Genomic DNA, 8851 nt, shown 5'->3' with positions numbered 1-8851 from the left:
TTCTTTAGAGTGAGCTTAAACTCTTGTAACATTTCAGAGTTTTGAAGGGTTGTTAAATTATATTTCTTCCTGGGGTTAGAATTTGTGTCCTGCTTATTAAATCTAAGCCGAACTTTAGAAGATAGAAGATAATGGTCAGAATTAACATCAGGTCCTCTTTCAACCCTGACATCAAGGAGAGAACCTTTAAAGCGTCTAGATAAACATATGTGGTCTATCTGGTTAAAGGTTCTTTGATCTGGTGATCTCCAGGTGGCAGTATGAATCTTTTTGTGTTTAAAGATGGTTCCACCAATGACAAGTTTGTTTTCAGTACAGAAACTTACAAGTCTATCACCATTGTCATTTTCCTTGCCATTACTTAAGCCGAGGCCATATCTGCCCATGACTTCTTCTAAATTCTCATTATTACTTCCCACTTGAGCATTGAAATCTCCTAGGAGCATGGTCAGATCCTTTTCTTTATGACCATTTTTAAATACAGAGTCAAGCTGGTCATAAAATTCGTTTTTGACCTCTATATCTGCTTGTTCTGTAGGAGCATATGCTACTATAATTCTCAGTTTGATGTTTTTAACTGAGGATTTGAAATAAGCCTCCATAATTCTAGGACCATGGGGTTGCCAACTGATCATGACCTGCTCTGCTTGCTTGGTTAGCATAAGAGCCACCCCTTGATTATGGCCTAGATCCTCATTCATATGGCCTGAGTAAAGTATTTTCAAGCCAGAATGATGTTTAAACTCTCCATTGTTTGTCCACCTTGATTCGGTGATAGCCAGGATGTCAACCTTGGCTTTTAGCATTTCTCGGCATATGTTTTCTGTCTGGCCTGACTGAAACATTGTCCGAACATTCCAGGTGCAAATTTTTGCTGGTCTGCGGGAATTCAGAATCATCCGCCTGACTGGTCCGTTAGCGGTTTCCCAGCCAAACTTCATATTGTTGTTTCCAACCTCTACTTCGTTCCCGAGCCCAAAGTTAAATTGGTCATTACTTTGTGCGGGTTGAACATGAGCAGGTTTTTTTCTAGGGAAGGATTGTTAGCCCTACCCAAACCCCCTGGACTGGGGGAAGTGACCAGAATTCAGTCTGGCATCTACCCTGGGACCTTTCCAGCACAGTAGGACTCTTCTGGTGTAGCTCCTAGGGTCATTGATGCACGGTGCAGGATGGACGGCGAGCACGTACCTGGTCTCCCATCCCAACACATTCGCATTCCCACCCCTTATTTTTAAAATAAATTAAAACAAGGAGGGTTTTTTGTCCAATGCTTTAACCTCAGTGCTCAAGAAAGAACTAACAAGGATGATACCATTCATAATTAGCGAGACACAGGTTTAGTTTTAGGGTACTTTCAGATAAAATAAACAAAGATGACAACATCCAAAACAAAGATCGTCATTGATTTAGTTTACAAGTCATAGGTCTAAGATTTAGGTTTCGTTAAAAATAGATCATATTTTTTTGTTTACATTTAACATAAGTATAAATGTTGGTTTTATTAATTGAAAACGTGTACATTATATCAGGGATCTAAAGGATAAGACAATGGCCTATAAATTGATGTACATCTCCAATGATGATACACAAAATTACCCTTTCTGTAGATTACAATTAGTAGTTAAAATGTTTGCATTCTCAATTTGATGAGCCAACCAATCAAAATTGTACCCAAGGTTGTTAAGCATAACGAATAAGGTAACGTTAATATAAGACTTTGGGGACTAGTGTAATAAATAGCCCAATGTCCCGTCCCTCCCTGACATTGAGTACTCAAGATATAAGTACTGTAAAAATTTGATAAGTCATTAGAGTAAAACACTAGAGGGTCAAATAACTGTATCTCCCCATCGCATCAACCTTGTGCAACCTTTCTATTGGATCATTGTGTCGCTTATATTAACACAGCCAAGTAGCAGAAAATAATTTAGAAGCAGACAAAATGAGCATTGAAAAAGAAAGGGAGGTAGTTGTCTGTACATACATCAATACTATAGATCTGTTAATAAGTCCAATAAAAATGTATTCATATGAAATAAAATTTTTAACTAAGATTTTTCAATCGAAAACTAATATTACTATCACTTACCAATGAGCTATCAGTTAATTAATGTAAAAGAATAGAGGGGACATCAGCTAAATGTAACTCTGTTCACAGGGCAGAGACCCTGTCCCGATTTTGTATTGGTTCTATGAAATCAGCTAATAGCGTCGGAAATATAAACACAACCGAGTCCCTACAATAGAACAGAAAGCAATTTCCTAGCTGCCAAAAAAGGTCTCCACCACTTGAACCAGGTAGTTGTTTGGATTATACATGTATACTTCTACATTTATTATCCGTTATGAGGGGTACAAGGCCCCCTGATTTATTTACTGGTTTTCTTCGCCCCTAGACCTTATGGTCACACATGATACCCAAATGAACCAACCCATGACATTTGTAAAGCTTCCATGAAAAATCCAACCAATGTGAACCATTATTTTCTATAGATCTTTAACATTAAACAAAAAACATAGTAATTCATATCATAAGATAAGATAAGAACAACAAATGTCTTTGCATTGCAAAAAATACAAAGACTTTTTAAGAGTGTATTTGAAAAGTTAATCTACATTACATAAACACGCGTGACACATATAACAATACCAAATACTATTGTTTCATCCTATCTTTGCTGGGGTCTAAACAATTATGGGACAGTAAAATAACATCAAACTATGAAGCTACTATAGGCAGAATTCTACTGTACTTTAATAGAATTAGAAAAAAATCTGGGAAGTTCCACTTATCTTTATTAAGGAAGAAGAGTAAAACAAGGATGTCAACATTCATAAGTAGCGAAGCACAAAAATTTACTTAAAGTGAAAAAATTTTAAAAAAGAGCTAAGTACATAAGAATGAAAGATATTAGGAATGATAAAAATCACAAAACCTTCAAAAATCAAGATATTTCTTTTGTTGCTTGACTGACAGACTAACGTACAAAGTAAATTGTATATTGGTTGCAGGACAAAGAATCCTTTAAAAATCAGTAATCGATTTTAATAGCAGAGGAGAAGTTCAAAAACATGTAAAAAAAATGAAAAAAAAAAAAATTGTTCTTTCATCTATGAACACAAAATCACGTCGAACAACTTCGAATGACAGATAATTTTAAATGAATATTGAAAAAACCCATAAAATTAATACCAGTTTTATTGGCCCGGGCCTTCTGTCTTAACATTTTTAATTTGATAACCACGGAAAGCTGTCGATGCGATAAATAACGATTACAATATAGATCTTGTTTTTTTTTGCATAACAAATGTTTAAAAAATATGTTTTTTTCTGCGGATTGCAAAAATAACATGATATTCCTTCCTCACGTTTAAAATGTAATCAGGACTAGTGGGATAAGTTAATTGCAGAGAAAAGTGTGATTCAATTATCTATTTCTAGACAGAGGCAAAACTGGAGGAAAACTTAGGGGGTGTCAACACTCCTCACAAATTGAAATTTAGAAGACTTACTTTCCCCTTTCTCATCCCTTAAGTCTGCGCACGCCGCTGTTTCGAGACAAAAATTTATATTTAAGCATCATTTGGTTCTTTTCCTCAAAGTACTTAGCGATCAAATAATCCCTTTCCCCCGCTTTAAAAAATGAAAATCATTGGGATTGGGGGGGGGGGGAGGGGGCTGGTTAAGTATGGAAAGTTTTTTTTCTTCATGCCCTACTTCTGAGGGGTTATCCCCAAAATAACCTAACCTAATTTTAACTCTAACCTTAGGAAAAACTCTAACACACGAAAAGCTACCCGTCCCCTTATTTTCAATCTATTTCAAAATTGTGTTTGCTTGGTCCCTAGGTAAGGACGTCCAAGCTCCTTAATTTTTTTTTTTTTTTTGGGGGGGGGGGTGGTTAAAAATTTTAAAAAATGAGTTTAGTTTAAGATTTTATTGTGTGTTTGAATTATTGAGTGTCACAAATCTTGTACACTTATATTTTCCAGTAAATTTAGCTGTTCCCTCATCCCTGAAGACAATTGAATGAATGGTAAAAAGGTTAAAGTAATAAGAGTAATAATAAGATGCAGACATGGAATAATAGCATTTTTCTCAAACTCACGAAACCTTTTGATTTTTTATATTTGATAAACCTATTATATAAAGTAGTAAGCCTTTTTTCTGAAACGAAGGATCTCACTAACCGCTGAACCGATATGGTTTCCCTTTGCAGTGAAGCTTATTATATGTCCTAAGATGTTATATGCATATTTTTCTGCCCTTCGATATCCCGTCGAATATATAAACCCTAGATGCTAGGGCCGCAGCCGCAAGTACTTTCAAAAGCGAGGCGTTTCTATAATAACGATAGGTCCTCTGTCATTACGGCCGTCAGTCCGTTATAGCTCTTTCGTTAATTTAGACATTTTAGAATTGTTGTATCTATTCCAAACTTTGCATGATGATTTTTAAGACAGATAAATTACAATAGAGGAAGGTTGCAAATCTATAATCGTTACCAGAAAGTCCATGTGTCCATTTAAAACATGCTGATTTATGAAATAATGATTCCTAGAACAACAAAGACAAATGACGGGTGTTTTCCGTTGTTCATTATAGATAAGGCCGTAAAAATTATTAGAGAATGAAAGCAATATTTTATTTTTATACGATTTAAGGATATTTTTTTTAATTTTGGTGGTTTGTTCTTTGAAAAAAACAGATCTACAGTATAGATGTATATACAGACAACTACCTCCCTTTCTTTTTCAAAGACCTCGTTCGTCTGCTTCTAAATTATTTTCTGCTACTTGGCTGTGTTATTAAAAGCGACACCATTGATTGATTTTCAATAGCCCAATAGAAAGGTTGCACAAGGTGGTTGCGATAGGGAGATACAGTTATTTAACCCTTTCTCCCTCTAGTATTTTACTCTAATTTTGAAAACAAAACAACAAAGTCATATGTTAATAGATGAAGATAGATAGATAGTGAATTGTAATATCTGTATTGAAATATTGAAGGGAGGATTATTAAACTATTTATGTATATAACTATACGAACACGTAATTCAAACCCAATCCATAATGGTTTCATCCTGTCAACACGGATGTCAGAATTATTTTTTTTTAAAGTGAACATGCATAATCGTAATTAATCAGTTAGGGAGTTGAATCCATTTTTATAGAAGCAGAAATATAATCTATGATTATGGTTTGGACCCTCTAAAACTGAAATCTACCCTTCCACTTTCCTCTCTCTTGGTGAAGATATCTTCAATTTATTTAACCCTTTTTCCCTCTAGTGTTTACTCTAATCGGTAGACCATTAACAGTTAGGGAGTTGAATCCATTTTTATAGAAGCAGAAACATTATCTATGATTATGGTTTGGACCCTCTAAAACTGAAATCTACCTTTCCACTTTCCCCTCTCTTGGTGAAGATATCTTCAACGCCGATACGATTTTTGAAATGTAAGATTCTACTTTCCCTTCTCTTGGTGAAGATATCTTCAACGCTGATACGATTCTTGAAATGTTAGATTCCACTTTCCCCTCTCTTGGTGAAGATATCTTCAACGCCGATACAATTTTTGAAATATAAGATCCACTTTTGTCTCTCTTGTTGAAGATATCTTCACCAAGAGAGGCAAAAGTGGAATCTTAAATTTCAAAAATCGTATCGGCGTTGAAGATATCTTCACCAAGAGAGGGGAAAGTGGAATCTAACATTTCAAGAATCGTATCAGCGTTGAAGATATCTTCACCAAGAGAAGGGAAAGTAGAATCTTACATTTCAAAAATCGTATCGGCGTTGAAGATATCTTCACCAAGAGAGGGGAAAGTGGAAAGGTAGATTTCAGTTTTAGAGGGTCCAAACCATAATCATAGATAATGTTTCTGCTTCTATAAAAATGGATTCAACTCCCTAACTGTTAATGGTCTACCGATTAGAGTAAACACTAGAGGGAAAAAGGGTTAAATAACTCTACCTCCCCATCGCAACCATCTTGTGCAACCTTTCTATTAGGTCATTGAAAATCAACCAATATGGTTGCGCTTATATTAACACAGCCAAGTAGTAGAAAATAATTTAGAAGAAGACGAAGAAGGTCGTTGAAAAAGGAAGAGAGGTAGTTGTCTGTATATACATCTATACTATAGGTCTGTTGTCTACCGGTAGACTCTACCCCCCAAATTTTCAAATTTAGTTTTAAATGAAAGTGTTTTGGGGGGTTGTCATAATTTCTCAAGGGGCGATTTCTCTTAGGAGTGTGGTGGTACCACTGACATATACACTGTAAAGGAGAACAATAATGATCCAGTGGTTACATTACAGACAAACAGACGGTCATCCTATTACTTTATATAGAACTAGCGGCTACGCCCCTAGAAGCCTCTAGGGGCACTGGTAGGAGAGGGATCAGTCGACCTCAACCTATTTTGAATTTGAGTTTAAAAAGAGTTTTAAAAAAATATTTTAGGAGGGGGGATGGTAGTGAAGACACCCTCTCAAAAAATAGTTTAAAACCTTCACAGGACCTATAAGAAGCTTCACTGTAAAGGAGAACAATATCGGTTCAGGGGTTAGCGAGATCCTTCGGGACAGACAAAAACGCTTACTACTTTATATAATAGGATGAAATTAAATTTCAATAAAATGACCAAAAAATCAATACTCTAACATGTTACTAATAGACTAAGCGCTTAGTCAAATAGTAACATGATCCAATTTATATAAGTGCGTCTTAGATTTTTATATGCTAAAAACTACCCCGTAAGAATTTTAGAGGTTTGGATATGATGAATTGATCATTACTAATCTGCTTAGGAATAACCACATAAAATCAGGGCAATAAAAACATTACGTCATGTAAGAAATAATATAAGAATGTTATATGTTATACTGACTTAACCACATTAAATCAGGGCAATAAAAACATTACGTCAAGAAAGAATTAATATAAAATATTAGGAAATTTTAAGTCAACAGGACAATTATACCATACAAACAGACATACCCTAATTGTAGAAAAGCTTAGTTTTTAAAAATAGCATTTTTCTGTAATGATTGTTCTGTCATCCGTGTCGGCATAAATACATAAATGGTGCGAACCCATGGTTCAGATACTTAAATACATACACAGTTGCCTATTTGGCTTGGGTTGGTGTATAATCCACCCCCCCCCCCCTAACCCCCCAACCCCCTCCGCACAGTCTACTTTTTTATAGATGCTTAAATACATCTAAGTATAGCATTTTATCTAATTCATTTAATGTTTGTGTGAATATATCCAGGATAAGATAATGACCGATAAATTGATGTACATCCCAAATGATTATAAACAAATTTCCCATTATGTAGATGATTAATAGTGGTTGAAACGTTTGAACATCCAACTTAATAAATCAGCCTATAAAGTCCCCAAAGTCAACGAATAAGGAAACGTTATTATAAAACTTTGGGGAATAGTGTAATAAACAGCCAATTGTCCCCTCTCTCTCTCTCTGATTAACTTTCACAGTTAATGCAAAAAGTCGACCAACGACTAGGGCTATCTGTTACGAACTAACGGATGGACAATTTAGCTTTATAAAAATTGGTTGTATATGATGGTTTATATGAAGTAAAAGGGATAGTTCCAACATATGAGTGTGTGGGTGTTACGCATAAGAACCAACTTGGGGGCGGGGGGGAGGGGGTGGTGGGTGATATATGAGGGCTGGAAATTATTTTAAGGGGATGAGGGGAGGGGTGCAGGGGACGGGGGTACATTATAATAATATTATAATGAATATACCGTGAATATAATTATTCATTATAATGATGCACTCATAACCTTGCAAACACACGCACCCCGTTCTAACATTAATAAAACCGTATAATCACAGTAGATTAGAGCATATTGGAGTAAATTGTACTACTGTAACAATATTATGAAAAAGTTTTCTTAAAACCCGTCACAACAATTGAAAACCAAAGGGTGCGAACATCTTACTTGTGTACTCAAAGGTTGGAATGCATATGATGAAACATGTGGGATCAAAAGGGATAAGACAATGGCCGACTAATTGATATACATCCCCAATGTTAATACACAAAATTTCCCTTTCTGTAGATTACAATTAGTCATTGAAACGTATGGACCCCCAATTTGATAAACCAACCAATCAAAATTCATCAAAAGTCCCCAAAGTTGTTAAGCCAACTAATAAGAAAACATTGTCCTCTTTCTCTCTCTCTGGGTAATCAAACACAAATAAGTAAATCAATACAGAAAAGAATTTGTTCTCTATATCAAATAGAAGCCGAGAAAATTTTTCGCAGTAAAACATTATGCCCCATACATCATTACTGAAATACCCAGGGAAGAAGGGGATATTGGGCTGTTTATTACAATAATCCCCAAAGTCTTAAAATCTGGTTTTATTATTAGTTGCCTTAACAACCTTGGTGACAATTTTGATTGGTTGGTTCATTAAGTTGAGAGTGCAAACGTTTCAACTACTAATTGTAATCTACAGAAGGGGTTATCTTGTGCATCATCATGTGTGTAAATTTTATCATTAGTTGTCTTAACAACATTGGGGACTTTTATTGAATTTTAATTGGTTGGTTCATTAAGTTGAGTGTTCAAATGTTTCAACCACTAGTTTTAATCTACAGAATTTGTGAATTATTATTGGGGATGTACATACATCAATTTATCGGTCATTGTCTTATCCCTTTAGATCCCTGGAAATACCAAAGGATGAAATAAGTTGGTTGGGGAAATATTTTCATTAAAACTAAAATCACTAAAAGAATCTTAGATCGACTAGTTTCAAATTAATATGACGATTCCAACGAGTCTCTAAAATT

This window comes from Acartia tonsa, chromosome 2 (genome assembly GCF_053477335.1).
Source record: "Acartia tonsa isolate MP-2025a chromosome 2, ASM5347733v1, whole genome shotgun sequence".
NCBI classification, from domain to species: Eukaryota; Metazoa; Arthropoda; class Copepoda; order Calanoida; family Acartiidae; genus Acartia; species Acartia tonsa.
Note: the sequence above shows the minus strand (reverse complement) of the source record.